The following is an 18362-nucleotide window of genomic DNA, read 5'->3' on the forward strand; positions in this document are numbered from 1 at the left end:
CTTTTAAATTTCAATTGGTTGTTGTAGGTCGTTTTCAGATGTTCTGACTTCAAAACACAAATAGTTTTTGAGATCTTCCAAGTTTCTAGTCTACTGCTTATTAACAGACATGATCTCTTTATGTTTTAAAACTTACAAATCACTGCTCACTCAAACAGCCTTTGATTTTGTAGTGCTGCCATTAAGATTTGATTCATTGATTCATTGATTTCAGAATCTAAACTTCAGCATCACAAAGCGCCACTTTTATAGATGTCATTAATATTCGTTTTGCAGCTACACTATGTGCATTTCCACATTAAAAAGAGAAATAAAATCTTATTCTGCTCCTCCGAAACGACAGTGAAGATGAGACCGAAATACACTTTAATTAAGGGGGAAACTCGAATGCTTCAGATGCAACTATAACTAAGAAAGAGAAGAGCGCAAGAGCAAATTGGTTTTTGGAACTTGAATGATTAAAGAAAAAACGTCAGATCTTCAGCCGCACGTAAAATAAGTCATGGATCAACGGTTTGACATAGTAGAAGCGCATTTAGAAAAAAACACAAGAGATTAAGGGAAAAGAGTAAGATAAACAATAGAAAAAACAGACATTGGTCACAAGTAAACATTACAACGTTAAATAATTAAAATCTATTCAACCAGAACAACTACTGATCACTGCAAGAAGAAATTAACATTCTCAGTCTCCCCAAACTAGTTGAAATATGTGTTGAGTCCCTGTAGGGTTGCAACATTTGTACCACAATAGGACAGCAAAATATGCACATAAAACACCCTCTGGTGTCATGATCATGAACCTCTAATATAACAGTTTTAGTATTTTCAAGAGTAATGTAAGCAGAAACAATGGGAATTAAAAACAACCATCCACTTCTAGTCAAAAGTTTAATTATACTCACTATTGGAAAGAAAATCATATAAATTGGAAGTTTTTAGGTATGCATTTGAGCTGTATTTTTTAAGGGTGGAATGATTATAATTAAATAATGTAGTGTACATTCCTGGGTGGTTGAGAAGGAGCAAGACGAAGTGTAGTCGCAACTTGAATGCATAATCTGTTGACATTTGCCCAGTAAGTGAATTGTTGGGGGTCCAGCAGGGGGCCTGTGATATCCTTCAAAAACACCACAATCTGTGCATTCAAATCATGTCTGTAACTTCTGCTTTGACTCATCAGCACAATTCCTAACAGTCCTACCCACAGGTTTAGAGGTTTTCAGTTTCTGTCTGTAAGCTGGAATGGGATGAAGCAGACAGTGATCAGAGAGTCCTAAAGCTGCACAAAGAACTGTGCCACATGCTACTTTTTACTGTAAGGGATGAAAAAGATCACAGGCTTCAAGCAGAAGGATGATCAGACCAATGGATGTCTGGACAGAGCCAATGAACTAAACATATTCTTCAGTAGGTTCACTTCAGAAACAAGCTCAGCATCCTTCTCTCCTGTGGAAGACCTCCTGCCTTGTTCTGATACCAAACTCACCCATCAGTCCTCAAAGACTGTAGACCTGTTGCCCAGATATCCCACATCATGAAGGTCTAAGAGTGACTCCTGTTCCTCCACCTGAGTAAGCAAACAATAAACTATCAGGACCCCCTTCAGTTTGCTTATCGCTGTGGAGTTGGAACTGAAGATGCCATCATACACCTGCTTCAACAAACCCAATGTCATAAGGACAAAGACAGCAGCACCATGAGGATCATGTTCTTCGATTTCTCCAGTGCATTTAATACAATCCAACCTGATTTGCTTTGTCAGAAACTCCAGACGAAACTCCAGAAGAAGGTGGAGGCCTCAACAATCTCATGGATCAAAGACTATCTGACAAACAGACCACAGTTTGTGAGACAGAAGAGTTGTGTGTCTACAACAGTGCATCTACAACAGTTCTTTGAAGAAACCTGTATAAAACGAGCTACATAGCTTTTAATTTCCTTTTGGGATGAATAAAGTATTTTTGAATAGAATTGAAGACTGTGTAGCAGTGGTCCAGTGTGGTTGTATCTTGGTGGGACACTTGCATGCAGTTTGTATTTTGGTAGTTTGAGCTGTTAAACTCTCCCAAAATAAATATGAGAGTATGGGTGTTTTTTCTCCACATCTGTCATCAGCTCAGTGAGCTGTTTTCAGCTTCTGATGTGCATGATTGTGGTGGGATGTAGACAAAAGAGAACTCCCTGAGTGAATAAAAGGGTTTACAGTTGATAAAAGATTACCCCAGATTAGGGCTACATGTCTTCTGTAATACTGTAATCAGTAGACCAACTTTCATTTATATAAAAGCAGATTCCACCACCTCTCTTTTTCCCTGAGACAGTCACGCTACAGTCCTCTCGAAACAGCTGGAAGCCCAGCATCAGAAATGCACTGTCCAGGATGTGTTCACTGACGCCAGCTTCAGTGAAGCACAGGGTGGGCTAAGCTCGTCCATTTTGTTCACCAGGGAGTGGACATTTGCTAGGTGGAAAGACGGGAGCGGAGCATGCAGTCCCTACAAAAACCATATAGCCAAGGACTTGCTTCCTAAGTAGCAATTATCACATTATAAGTGGGGTTTTCAAAATTCAAAGTTGTACCATCAACCCACCTTTAAAAAGAGACTGAATCAAAGACCTTATTAAAAGCGTTCAGGATGGAGGGAACAAACGCAGGTGGAGAACTGGACGTGGTAAAATTGGGTTTGTAACGTAAAGTCAGAAGTAAGGACTTATCTATTAAACTCATAGATCTGACAGGAAAGTCGCAAATATTACTGAACTTCAGGAGAGTTGAATTGCATTTAATTGCATAATAGTCCATTTAATGATATAATGGTACATTTATTGTTTCTAATGATGTATTAAATAAATAAATGGTACCTTTAATTTAATGGCACATTTAATGTTACATTTCTTTCATGTTACATTTACTTCACTTATGTGACATTCACAACATTTATTTATTTAATGATGATTTTATTGTATTTATTTTGTCCAGTCTGACCCTCCATTCTTGATGCCTGTATAGGAGGTCATGTCAGAATTTGAATCAGGTGTTCTGGAGCAGACACACATCTAAAACTTGCAGGGAAGGAGTCCCTGAGGACCAGGGCTGTGAACCATTGAGGTACAGTTTCTAAATTGTGAAGGTAATGCCTTTTTGGCCTTTTGTTCAACAAGTACAGTTCTCTTGCTAGGTGCATTTTTCTTTCGTTTCAGCAACTTGAAACATAAAAGTAATGTCATTGTTCAAAGGAAACAGTCACTTAATAAATAAGTAAAATACAACTATGTACATTTTGTTTATTCAACTAAGATAGGCATGGTCTGTTTCCTTGTTTGATATTTTATTATTTCTTCATTATTATTCTTTTTACTTTAACTGGCCTTTACTACAGCTAAAAACAGGGACCTAACTGGTCCTTCAAAGAAAGAAATTGCCAAAAGACTAAATGAAGAAAACAAAAATGGGAGAGTCACAGGAGTGGGAGTCGTTCTGAATGGGAGCGGGATGGGAGTGGGAGTCAATTTACCAGGGGTGGGATGGGACAGGATTTTTTTCTTTATGCTGGCCTGGGATTGGGATGGGACAAGACATTTTTCTGTGGTAGCGGGATGGGACAGGAGAGAAAATCCACTCCCGTGTCACCCTCTAATTCACATACATGTCTGTGATGAGTTTATTTATATCGCTCACCAGAGCTGTACATCTTAAAAAACTTCTTAAACAATGTGTTTTTATATGAAAACAGCAATGTAAAGGATAATGTTATTTTTATACAAAGCTTTACTCTGTGGAACAACATGAATTCATCCAGTTATAAAACAAATATTAAAAAAGATAAAAATATAATAAAACCCAGAATTACAAAACAAGCGTTCATCTTTCTACATTATTTTGACTATAAATTGTTGATTATACTGTTTTTTTTTTTTCATGTTCATTCTTTAAAGTAAACAACCGACATTTGAAAGGGCGGGGGTTGTTGTCAAACATGCCGTTTAATTCAAGCAACACAGGCGGGATGGGGTAGAGGCTAGTGTGGGAGGAATGCTGAAGATATGACTGATGGACAAGGTGGAGGAGTGACGACAAAACTGGCATCTCCCTGCTGTGCTATTAGCGTCTTCGACAGCAAAATATGCACAAGCTGTCATAATGTAGAAACTATTCTTCACCGAGTCAGAGTAGGAGGAGGAGGGTTGACACAGTTGACGGGGCTTATTTGTCAGGACGAACTGTGGTCTAATGTACAAACAGTTAAGATTTTCTTTTATCTGAACTTTTTTAACATCAGAAAATAAAAATATAAGCTTTCCAGTAAATGTTGAGGTACTTGTGTGTTTTTAAAAAACACATACCTACTAGAAGACAACCATGCAGAAAAGCAAATGTTTGTGAACACTAATGTTACAAAGTATGAGTCTAATGTAGGAGCTTGCTGATGATTAAGGACCTTTGTCTCCCTTGAATGGAGTTTAAATAATTATTGTTATGGTGTTGTCTTGGCTGAGAAAGTGTGGTTTCTATAACTTTGAAGATAAATCATTAGTCATCATTAGTCTACAGATGATCCACATGGTCCTGTCTTTTAGTGTTTAACCCTTTCTCTTTCCTAGATATGGCGATTGACCTTTACTGTAACTAATTATATGTGCTCTCTTTCAGACTCTAACCTTGAAAACTGGCTCAGAGTTTATTTGTTCTTTCTTTCTAGGTGAAACGACTAAAGGAGCTACATCCACTAACATTTACTTTTCCTTCCCATAGAAAGTACTCCTGGATCAGTGCTTCTTTGTTCTCTTTGTGTCTCTGCTCTGTTCTCTCAAACCCCCAGTCGGTCGTGGCAGATGGCCGCTCACACTGAGCCTGGTTCTGCTGGAGGTTTCTTCCTGTTAAAAGGGAGTTTTTCCTCTCCACTCTCGCTACATGCATGTCCAGTATGAGGGATTGCTGCAAAGTCAACGCCAGTGACTGTCCACTGTCTCCACATGCTCATCCAGGAGGAGGGAATGCTGCAAGTCTCTGACTCGATGCAATCTGCTGGGTTTCCTTAGATAGAAAAACTTTTTATCCCATTTGAATAAATAACTAACTCTGACTGCACTGTTCAATGGTTAGGATTAATTGGAATGTATGTAGCTGACTGTTGTGAAGTGCCTTGAGACAACATGTGTTGTGAATTGGCGCTATATAAATAAAACTGAATTGAAAAAAATAAATTTGAATGGTTGCAAGAAGGATGAAAAAGGATATACAGCTTTCGTTTTTTTTTAGACATAAAAATCTGTTAGTGTTAGGATGCACATGGATTAATTCCTGTTTAATTTGAACAAAATCCACCAATTGCCTTCAGATCTCTTCAAATTAGTAAATAGAGCCCACCTGTGTTTATTTTAATCACATCACAAATCCAGCTAATCTGTGAAAGCCTCAGATGTATGTTAGTTTTCAGTGTTCATTGGGCAGGAAACTGGGTACACAGGTTGCTAGTCAGAGACAAGACAAACCCGGGACTCAAACCTGTTGCTCTCTTGCTGCCACCGTGCAGCCAACTCGTTAAGCAAGTACCTATAAGGAAATAAAAGGAAAACGTATTATACAACTGCAAACCTACCAAGACATGTCTGTCTTTCTGAACTGACAATCTTCAGCAATAATATATTTTACTAACTTTATAAGTTGCACGTAGCTTCCTCCTTCCTGAACCTCCCAATAATTTTTCCTCCCTATCTTTTTGGATCACTTCATGCATCAGTTTCTCTATGTGAACCTGTTTGTGTATCTAAAATGTATCTGAAGATCAACTAAAATATATTCTTAATATTCAGAACACTGCAGGTGATTATTTCTTCAGTGGATGAAAATATAAATACTTGCAATTTTTGGTTTTTGATTTAGCATTAATTGTCAAAAACCTCAGCTTCTCAATTTTCTGAGCTGTATTTGAAAGGTTTATTCATGTTACCTCCTCATCTGCAGTGAGAGATGTGGCCTCATTTGAAGGGATTTTAGAAACATTAAGTGGTGAAAGTGTGAAAACTTGATAATTACGTTTTTCATTCTATTAGCTGATTATACTCATGCTGTGCTTTAATGGATGAGTAGCAGTGCTGAAAATGAATTGCTCTCATGTAATGAGGCACAGATGAAGCTTCATTTATTTACTTTTTGTTAGGCACTTGCAGTGGAGCTGACAGGTGTCACCAGAAAACAGTAATTACAGCTCAGCCCTGTGCAACCATGGTTAAAACATTTCCACTGTTGCTTGTTGCACTACGTGAATAGCAGACTATAAAAACCAATTACTGTGGAGTTTATAACTTTATTGAAGACCACCTCCAGAGAAAATGTATTAATTAGTTCAGTAATATGCTCACAGTGTGATGTTTTATGTGAAATGAAAAGTTTAACATCCAAGAAAAGACATTAAAAAGCCAATGCATGAAGAGAAGAAATGAGGTGCTGATCAGAACCCATCATGTAACGAAACAGAATGAGCAATTGATGTTTTGTAAGTTGATGACAATCAGTTTTGACCATCAAAGAAACTGTTAATTTCTAGCTTTCAATTCAGGATGTTTCTTTACATTGTTATTAGTTTGGTCTTGGAAAAACATCCTTCTAATTACATATTCTTAAACAGAAGTGATTGACTTCCTACCCCAATGATCTGGTTTACAGTGTCTTGCTGAAATATTCATAATCGTTAAACCTTCTTATACTTTTTTAAATTACAACCACAAACTTCAGTGTGTTTCATTTAGATTTTATATGATCTACAAATAGAGCACTGTTCAATCTATCGTCCAAAAATAGACCTGGCCTAATTGCTAACAAGACTGCTAGCAAGAAATGGCCCTTTATCCAAGTGACAGGCTGAACAAGGACAGCATTAATCACAGAAGCAGCCAAGTGGCCTCTGGTAATTCTGGAGGAGCTTCAGAGATCCACAGCTCAGGTGGGAGAATCTGTTGACAGGACAAATATCCGTTGTACACTCCACAAATGTAGCCTTTATGAAAGAGTAGAGAATGTAGACTGCCTAACAAAAACAAAAACTAACACTGTACGTAACTCTGAACATGCCTTCCCAATTGATAAATATGGTGGTTGCAGCTTAATGCTGTGGTTGATGGTTGATTGGAAGACAAATGGAGCTAAATACAGAGAAATACTGGAGGAAACCCAATTAGAGGCTGCAAATGAAATTAGACTTGGGTGGAGTTTCAACTTTCAGCAGGACAGCAATCCTAAACATACAGCCAGGACTACAATAGAATGGTTTAGATCAAAGCATTTTGTTGGTATGGCCCAGTCAAAGTCCAAACCTAAATCAAACTGAGAATCTGTGGTAAGATTTGGAAAATACTGTTCACAAACACACTCCAACAAATCTGACTGAACATAAACCATTTTGCAAAGAAGAATGGGCAAACGTTGTGGTCTCTAGATGTGCATAGCTGGTAAAGGCACACCCTATAATCCTTGGAGCTGTTGTTGCCACAAAAAGGAGATTCTGCAACGTGTTGCCCCAGAAGGTTCGAGTATAAAAAAACATGCCACAGTTTTCAGATTTGTATTTTTATTCTGAAGAGCCATGTATCCTTTTCTTCCACTGGAGTACTTTGACGGTATATAGGACATTCTAATACGATACACTGATGTTTGATGTTGTAATGTGACAAACTATGAAACGTTCAACAGGTAAACACTGGAGGAAAAAAAAAACACATGTTGTCATGGTTGTGATGGCTGATTTAGGACAAATATTGAACAAAGCTAACAGAAGGAGAGAGGTTGTGGAAGAACGGACTCACAATTAAAGTTCACTAAAAATGCCAAAAGAAGTACTCGACAAAATAACTGTTAAACTGCATTATTTTCAGTTAATAGGTAGAAAGGTTAGACTCCTTTGCATAACAAAGAAGTGTTGTCAATCTGTGTTTATAGTTAACCATCTCTAGACAATTATTTGTTTGTTTTTTTAGCTATAAGATGGCAATCAATTGTGACTTAAAGGCTCCAGATTTCCAACAGGTTTGCTTGTTTGCAACTCCTTACTAATGCCTCCATCTCTTAGTATGCTGTTTCCTTTTTTCATTTATGAAAATACTGTGTTGGGCCTGTGTATGTAAATCATAGCAAATTTGGAGTCTCATTTGCAAACTTGAACAACCTAATGTAAACTGTTTGTGTTGCCAGCAGGTGCATCTGCTGTTATATCTCCAATATAAATCTTGATAAACTTTACTTCTACGTTAAAGCTCAACATAGCATCTTTTCATATTTTACTCCTAGGGAAACAACATCCAGACTGGGTATGTAATATGCGCCCATTCCTCTGGAGGATATATCTGAAGTCATTTACTATTAAACCACCATTGATGCTGAACAAGTGAGAGTCTGTTTACTACCAGTCACAGGGCACGCTTTGATGTGGCTGATATTGTCAGGGAAATTCAGCCTCTTAAATCCTTACACATGATGCCGTAAATCAGACCAGCCGGGGTTTGTGTTTTCCTGCTATGATGTGAAAAAAGCCAGCACAACTGTCATTCTACAAAGCCTTTTCTCTTCGTCGAAAGATCTCATTTCGAAGCTTTACCTCCGGTTCCATTATATCAATTGCAAACACCCGCTCACACTAAAGTACTCGCTCAATTTTCAGCTCTTAGATTTCAAAAATGCATAATTATAAATAACAGCTAGAATGCAATTTGTAGCATTATTATTATTATTTTCTCTTCAGCCTTGCAGGTAAATGGGCTGGTTTAAAGCACTGAAATCTCTTTTTTATGTATGGAATTTGCAATTGGTTTTCAGTGCATAACAACCATTGGTTATGGTAGTCTTGCTTTTCAGGTAACTTTGGTTTCCTGTACACAACAATATGAAAAGGGCTTGTTTTTGTGTTTGATAAACTACAGAGGAATTTTACAGTGTTGTAAATTTTAATTTGCTTGTCAATCAGTTTTTCCCAGCCTCTAAAAAAGTGTCAGATTTTATAACCAGCCTCTGTAGTAACACACTTGCACCTAAATTAAGCTTAGAGTTTTCCTCCTCTAAGTGACGTGTCCTGGGGCGTCAAATACCTATGACACACAGTTCATGTCATTAGTGTAGTTGGAAGCTGAGGGGGTGGCAGACCTCATAGAAATCAAACAAGTGCCTACAACTGTATATGCTGCATTCAGCTACTACATTAAGAGGGTTTTCTATTAAAGTAATTGGTAGGAGGAGTCATAAGAATATGCCCGAATTGCCTTTTGCTTTGAGTTATTGGCACGCTTAACTGACACAAGTAAAGCCTTATCTTCAGATCAAAGCTGAGCAAGAAAGTTAATTAGAGAAACGTTTGAGCTGAAACAGAGAGGAGATACATCACAATATCCATAGCCTCTCAAGTTTGTTTATTTTGAGTTAATATCAGTGGAGCCAGAGTTAGTGGGGGGATGTATGGGATAAATCTTTGGTCCAGATTATAGTGTCCCCTAGTCCACTAGTCCCGGGTTTGTCCTGTCTCTGACTAGCAACCTGTCCAGCATGTCTGACAAGAAGGTTATGTTTTTGTCGCTGTTGGTTTGTAAATATCTCAAAAAGTTCTGAACGGATTTGTAGGAAATTTTCAAACAAGTTGTGTATTACGACAAGGGACATATTTTGGAGGGAGTGTGGAACACCATCTGAATCCAGGATTCTTTTAATTCTTTATCATTGCCAGACCATGGTGCAACAATAACCCTATTGCCTTGGCAGAGATCTGGACTCTATTAGCGTTTTTCCACCAAAACAGCTCTCGTTCTTGAACCGGTTCTGTTCGCGTGCCTTCAAACTTCTGTGCTTTGTTAAGCACCAACGCCCATTTCCACCAGTTTTGTGAACCAAGTATGAGTCATCAACAGTGGCCATTACACAGAAGCTTGGCAGCGACACAGTGGAGCTTGCTGAAATGCATGCAGTGTTTCTTTTAAGGCAAAAAGAGAGCATCCATAACCTACAGTTAATACAGAAAAGCAGACGGTGTCTCCGTGCAAGAACAGTGGTATGTACAATGTTTTATTTGCATATGTTCAGCAACCACAAGTGTAACAGAAATGAGTAGTTATACAATGTGTGTTTAGTGTGTTTTTGCAAACATAAATAATGTTTATACGGTAGGTTCTCTGTCTTCGCCACCGTACTTGCTGCTTCTATTGTCTGCAGCTTCAACCCACCCACAGGTGACGTTACGGTTCGTACAGAAGAACCAAGTATTCTGGGGTGCCCGAGTTGAACCAGAGCTCACGCTTTGGAATCTCTCTTCGTTGGTGGAAATCGTGTTGGGGAACCGTTCAGGAAAGGGGGGATAGGAGTTATTTTCTAGTTCAAACTTAAGTTCTTTTCCAGATTTTAGGCTTTTTTTGCATTGTGGTCAGTGTAGTTCAAATCTGTTCAATCTGTTCAAAAAGCTGTTTTCTTGCTCTGTACATACAATATTAAGTTATAGATATTTATGGTATTCTTGTATATAAGCTACTTCATTGAACTCTAATGTGTCGCTCCATGCATTGCCATATATTGTGCACAGTTTAACCAACATGGCCAAAGGTCTACCAACATGTGTTAAATAAAAGGTAGTTAAGGCTGTTTATATTGGATTAATAATGTATTGAAGACTAAAAAATACATTACACAGTGTGAAAATAGTTAAAATACAGTACTTGCACGAAGAACATAGAAACCTTTTACACCTACATAGAAACCTTTGGCAGATTCCTTTCAACCCCAAAAACCTCTTAGATTATTTGCTCAGTTTAAAAATGAAACTTTTTTCATGCATGACATTTGTAAATATGTCTTTAGATTCAGTGAGCTGTAAAAGAAATGCGAGAAACAAAGTATTAAAGCCCTTAGGGCCATTGTTGTTTTAACTTTTGTTTAATGAGTATTACTGCTGAACACCTTCCAGGTTCCTCCATCCTTTTTCTCTGCTCTGGAAAATTTCGTTTTTCTTTTTTACAAGTCAATAGGCTGCTCAACCTGAAGCAGTATTTATGCACAGCTAATGAAGGGCAAACATATTTTTTCGTTATTCATAGACAACAAGATAAAAATGTATGGGATCATTTGAAAGCTCCAGCATTGAACAAAACGTTTAGAGGTCATTTGCATAAACAACTGAAATACTGTAAAACTTGCATGTAAATTTTTGTTTTGCTGAGACTCTTAGTGTTGCATACAAACTAATGTTTTTCTAATATCTGATTCCTTTCACCTTGAACATTCACAATATGACCTGCAAGCTCTGTGACAATATGATCTAACATCATGTCTTGATTTAACACTAATCCCCAGACTCCTGTTCACATCATAAGTTTTGCACTAATACATCTCAACTTTTGTTAATTTGTACACAAATTATGTAGCAAAACAATTTATAAGGTCCATTTCAGATAATGTGTAGAATTCAGTAAAAACCTGGCTAAAGTCATTCCAGAAATGATCATTTATTACAAACAATAACCTTACATATGCAGGTTAAAAATCAGTTTCTGTAAATTAGACTTAAAAATGAACTAATAAAGAGAAAGGTTGAGGTGTATTTGACATGCCTATAAAACTTCTTTTACAACCATATTTTACCATATAGTATTTGTTATTACTCTATGTGATGGAACTGCTACACAAGTAACATATTTGGTTTATCTCAAGTCTGACTCAGGTAAGATGTTGCATCTAATTATTTCACGGGAATCACATTTGAAACTGACACAAAATGTGGACTTTTAATAATTAAGAGTTTGCAAGAGTTTTCTCATTATTGTTTAAACCAACTTATTTTCAGATTTTTTTGGTTTGCAAAAGTCAGTGTTTGATCACTTTGAGCAATGCCATTGCAAGTTTACTTGGACTCTAATTTGATATTAAACCATTTGTGTGCTAGTTTGTAAAAAACATGCCTAAATCCCTCCCAGTACTGAGTGTGCAGAAATGGAAGCATGGAGCATGGATGTATCCCTTAATGTGATTTCTAATGTGTAAACAACTGTTTCCTGTACTAAATGAAAAAATAACATTCTGTTTAACAAATAAGATGCAAGGTATTTGTTATTTCATATATATTAAAATATATACAATGAAACAAAAATGCCTTTTTCTTGTCTGGAGGGCTTCTGTGAAGTAGTATCTTTCGTTATATGTCAGGAGATCAACCAGCACATGAGAGGCGGTTCTACCTGTTACATCTCTTGCAAACATATACAGGTACATCTCCCAAAAATTCAATATTTTCTGTCACTCATTTCAGAAAGTGAAATTCATATAATATATAGATTAATTACACATAGAATGAAATATCTACACAATCTTGAGGAAGACTGCCGACTTGTCAAATGTCCAAAAGACAGTCACTGACACGCTCCACACGGAGGGTATGATACAAAAGGTACTGGTAAAGAAGCTGGTTGTTCACAGATTGCTGTAAACAAGCATATTCACAGAAAGTTGAGTGGAAGGAAAAATTGTGGTAGGAAAAGGTGCAGCAGCAACAGTTCCCACCAGTTCCACTATCGCTTCCAGTCAGAGCTCACAGTTGCACCCCAGATCCAAGACAAGCAGCTCATGTAGCAGAACCCTGCTTTGTTACCTACAAGGGTGTTAGCTGGCAACACAAACAATGCTCCAGGTCTGGTCAGAGGTGTTGTTATTGAGCAGGTCAAAAACACAGCAGTCACTTACTTACAAGTGAAAAACATTGAAAAGAAAAAGCAGTGGTGTAGTTATTTCCTGCAGGTCTGCTCCTTGCGATGCCCAGCAAATGGCTCTGCTGCCTATCCTCTGCACCAAAGCACACCATATTCTGTGCTTCCTTGTTTGATCAGCTTACATGAAATCATGCTCAAACACACACATTTTACAACACATTTTAAATGTGTTTTCTATTTTTTGACAGTCAATAACATCAATGATAACACACACAAACACACAAACATGCACCCACATTGGAGAGCAAGGAACTCATTGTCATGTTAAAAAAAACATCAACTTTGTGACTTTCCTGCTGGTAGTTATGCATCAAAAAATGAGGACACTGGTGCCATAAAGGGATGGAAATGCAGTAACAGTACTCGGTTGGGCTGTTTAAACAATATGTAGTTAGTGCTACTACTAAGGGACCCAAGGTGTATCAAGAAACTATCCCCCACATCATTGCGCCGAGGCAGGATGCATACTGCACATGCTTTTATGTTGTTCAGGCATATTCTGACCCTACCATCTGAATAATCGTATCTGACAAGATTGGCACCAGCTGTGGCATCACTCAGCTTCAAGGTTCAATATGTGGAATATTTTATTCCTCATATTTTGTTGCAACAAGTTGTATTTGAGCTACTGTTGCCCTTTAATCATCTCAAACCAGTCTAAACATCTTATTCTGAGATCAACAACCTGTAAACCTGAATGATGGTGGCAGAAGAAACATCTTAGTAGATTATCTGTTTATGAAATACTCAGACCAGCTCAAGATTCAGTGTCACTTAAGTCCCTATTCTTGCCCATTCTGTTGCTTGGTTTTAATGTCAAGTTTTCTTCAGCTGGTTAAAATGCATAAAGTTGCTGCCATGTGATTGGCTGATACAATGTTTGTGCTAGCAAGAAATTGTCCTAATAAAGTCGCCGGTGTGTGTAAATTAAAAATCATGAATTCATATTTGCGGTGAGTGACGAAATTCTTACTCTGACCAGAGACCATCTTTCTGCATGCTGTGCCATATAAATATGCATTTTATGGCTTTATCCTCCCAAAAATCCATAACACTCAAACTCTTCCCAAACCCTGCCTTCCTGTTTCCAGAGTTTACAAGCATCTTGGGTGCAGTTGCATATACACTATTTGGGCATCTATTAAACATCATTGTTGACACTCAGCAACAGACCAGAATTAGATTAATTTAAAGAATGAATCAAAATGTGTACAGTTATTAAATACTGTGACAGTGTAAGTTGTTTTACTCCAAGTACTGAAAGTACGGACATTGTGGTCTACTGAAAAGGAGGTTTCAAAACTTTAAAAACTCTGTGAACTATATCAGAAATTATTCTATTTTTTGTTGTGCATGACTGTAGCACTAATAAGTAACACTACAAGCTCTGCACAGTACAATTTTTTTGTGGGTTGGGAAGAAAAAGAGGAAGGATTTTTAGCTCTCATAAGATTCAGTCATAGCCTGATTATGATTAACAAGAAAAATCTACAGTTAGACTTAAAACTATTCAACCCCAGCTGCAAATTAGGTTTATTGGGAAAATCTGAAACTATTCAGGTGTTTGCATAAACGAGTCACATAGGAACTGTTGAAACGGGTAAATAAAGCTAATATCAAAAAGATTTTATCCAAATTTAACACTAAATCTTTCTTTCAATGATTGCTGCAGCCTCAAAACCTGAGATGATACACCTTAAGTACATGAACTGTTGACTGTGACTGTTTCATTTTACACTAGAAATATGTATTAGCCAAGATAATTGTCTTAAAAGTTCAGATAAGAAATCACTGGTTTGTACAAACGATTTAAATGACATAAAAAGTAGCATAGGCCCAAAATATTCCTAGAGATACAGTTAAAGGCACAGGTTACAAGACTGAAGTTACAGAACAGGGATTTCACCACCAAGACATGGCAGAAAGAGGAATCTATCGATGGCTCCCATCAGATTTCTCAGGAAGCAGATGTGCAGCAGCCACACATACTAAACATTAAAGGACTTCATGCCTGAACTCCAAGACATACACAACAACTGACCCAAACGGACCAGAAAAGTCAGATCCATTCTGTTCACAGCTATGGAAATAAGCCAAAGAAGTTATAGGATTCTGTCCTGAGAGGCGATGAATAAACACCTTATGGATCAGCGCTATGTCTGGTGGAAGAAGAATGGAGCATATGCTAAAAACAAAAACCATGCCTACATTGGAGGTGCTTTGCTTCCTCTGGTGCCTGACATCTGTTGTGTGTGGAGGGCCAGACAGATTCAAGTATCAGGAAATCTAAGGAGAAAATGTCTTTGAGGAAGCTCAAGTTTGGACATTCATACAGGACAATGATCTCAAGCATATCTTAAGATCCACCGAGGGATGGTTTCAGAAGACGATTAGAATGACCATTTTAGTAACCTTACTTAAATTCTTTTGAAAATGTCTGATAGCATTTGAAAAAGGCTGTTGCAACACACAAAACCAAGAATATTAATGAAATGCAGGCCACAAGGAGTGAGCTAAGATTCCTCAGGAACGCTGCCACAAGCTGGTGTCTGGTACTGAATCAGGTTTGCAGAGGTTCATAACAAGGGTGTTCTACTAAGAGCTAAAAAAGTTTGTCATGCAGGGGCTGAATAATTTTAGGAGAGTAGCTCTTAAAAAATTGTCATTTCTGTTGAATTAAAAATAGCCTTGCAATATTAGCTGTGTTGAGCTGTTGAAATTGTTTCTTCGGAATTATTTTAAAAACCGGAATAATTTTGAATTTTGCATGGAAGGCTGAATGCTTCAGGGGCAACTCAGAAAAATTTAAAGGGAAATCTTTGTGAAACATGGCAGAATGAGAGGCTCAAAAAAAAAATGCTGATTAGTCCTTTAACATTTACTAACAGACGCATAACTGTGAATATTACTGTTAGAAACACTTCAGTCATGCATTATTTTATGTAATCACAAGGTAGATAAATGACTTGCATAATCAGTATTTTGTCTCACAGAGAGGATTTTCCACGGAGGAAAGAAGATAAAACACAAAGCAGTGTCCTTCTCATGTCAGCGCTGTCAAAGCAACAGCCTTTGTTGAGTACATTTCTTTTATAGCCCCGTGATGAACAGAAGCTAACACTCCCTATGCATCACTGTCTTTGTTTCCCTGAACATAATGAGGTGTGGCGAAATGAGAAAGCACCTTCTGGCTTTTTCACCGTGACTGGGAAAAAGTTAAGTTTAGGAATAATGCGTTTGAGCAGAGAACCTGAGAATTATCACTCCATCATTTTCATACGCTGCAGAAAGCAGCATGCAGTCCTGCAGCTATATCTCATGAAAAATTACTTTTGCTGTGACAAAAGAACCCCTCCTCCCCTCCCCTCTCCTCCTCCATTCCTTCCCAACCTCCACCAAATCCAATTTATTTGCTTCGAAACAGTTCTGCCGTCTCTTTCAGCATCATAAACTTGAAACATGTGAGACCCACTCAAAATAAGTTTCCAGTGTTTTTATGCAAGCACCTGAAAATCTATGATTGCATTAAAACCAAAACATCTCATCAACTCACAAATAAATCTCAGCAGATGCTTGTAAAAATAGTGTTTTAGCCAAAAAAAAAAAAAAGGTCAGAGTAGAATTTAAAAAGAGAGAAATGAATTTTGAGAGAATAACAAATGCTCTTTATAAAGGCTTTACAGGATTACTCATTACTGGCACAAATGTGAAGCCTGAAAGCACAGAAATAATCTTAATACAACAGATCTGCAGTCCAAATGTTTTACAGTTTCAGGCAGCATTTTAAGCCTAAATGCAATATAAGGCTCATTATAGGCTATAAGGCTTATGTTATGCTCCAACTCCTCTGATAATAGTTTACCATTCAGTCAGAGAATGGTGGTTTAAATAATTGTGGATTATTTAGTCCATGAAGTCAGTCATCAGTCATTTTCTACCACTTATTCCATAGTGGGTCGCGGGGCAGCTGGTGCCTATCTCCAGCAGTCTATGGGCGAGAGGCAGGGTACACCCTGGACATGTCGCCAGTCCATCGCAGGGCAACACACAAACAACCATGCACAAACTCATTCATACACCTAAGGACAATTTAGAGTGACCAATTAACCTAACAGGCATGTCTTTGGACTGTGGGAGGAAGCTGGAGTACCCAGTGAGAACCCATGCATGCATGGGGAGAACATGCAAACTCCATGCAGAAAGACCCCTGGTCGGGAATCGAACCCAGGACCTTCTTGCTGCAAGGCAACAGTGCTACCAACTGTGCCACCGTGCAGCCCTAGTCCATGAAGTGTTCTTGGGTATTACCCCTTTATTTAGAACAGTATACTTTGATACATTGTGCTATAAAATGAAAACTATAATGAGATGTGCATGTATTTACTGACTGACAGATATTTGTGTTATTGTAGAATCAACATAGTGTTCAAACAAAGATTTCTTCACCTACTTTTTTCATTTAGGCTATGAGTTGTCTTCCAGTCCCTGCAAAGCAAATGTGAACAATGCAGGATGGACATCGTAAAGAACAATTTAATCTGTACAGACTTGCAAACATAAAATCCACGTTGAACTTCCCATAATTGTAAAAAAATAAAGTCCAGCATGAAAAATGATATATTGATCTGTTTATTTTTTGCTCATTTCTAACCTTCAGCTTTATAAGGCTTTACATATAAATATTTCTAATTCAGCCTTTTTTTTTGGAAGTTTTGTTGTTTTCCTTTTGCTTGCTGTTTGAGTCTTGCCATGCTGCAAAGTAACCTTTTTCCCAGTACATCACATAACAAGAATGAGGTGTATTTTTTTGCTTGATTTTATTTTCCCTAAAGTCAAGGATGGAGTAAATTACACATTTTAATAAACTCTTTAAAATACTCAAATGTTTTTTAAGGATTATTATGGACAGGTTTTGGTACCTTTGTAAGCAATGCCACCCAATTGAAGTTTTAAAATGATCGTTTATTTATTGTAAGTCCTCACCTTAGGAAAGACAACCCTATTACAGACAGCATATTAAGTGTCCCACCAGAGACAAAAACACACTGGACCATTGTTACACAGCTTTAAAGGACTCATATCATGCTGTTACCAGGGCTGCTCTGGGTTTTTCGGATCATTATCTAATCCACCTCATCCCAACCTACAGACAGAGACTAAGAGCTGCAAAACCCAAGGTTCACACTGTTAAGAAGTGGACTGAAGAATCAAAGCAGATGCTACAGGCCTGCTTTGAATGCACAGACTGGACTGTTTTTGAAACCTCAGCCACTGACTTAAACCAACTAACTGATGTGGTGACATCATACATCAGTTTCTGTGAGGACATGTGTGTGCAGACCAAGAACTTCTGCACCTTTGGGAACAATAAGCCATGGTTTACTCCACACCTCAGGAATCTGCGCAGGGAAAAGGAAGAAGCTCACAGCAGTGGAGATTGGGCGCGGTACACGCAGGCCAGGAACAAACTAACAAGAGATCAAAGCAGCCAAGAGAAGCTACAGTGAGAAGCTTAAGAACAGCATTTCTACTGGTGATGCTTCAGCTGTATGGACTGGTCTGAGAAACCTGACTGCCTACAAGAGCCCCTCCACCCATCCTGAACAGAGTCGTCTCCTGGCCAACCGTCT

This window comes from Girardinichthys multiradiatus, chromosome 15 (assembly GCF_021462225.1).
Source record: "Girardinichthys multiradiatus isolate DD_20200921_A chromosome 15, DD_fGirMul_XY1, whole genome shotgun sequence".
NCBI lineage: Eukaryota > Metazoa > Chordata > Actinopteri > Cyprinodontiformes > Goodeidae > Girardinichthys > Girardinichthys multiradiatus.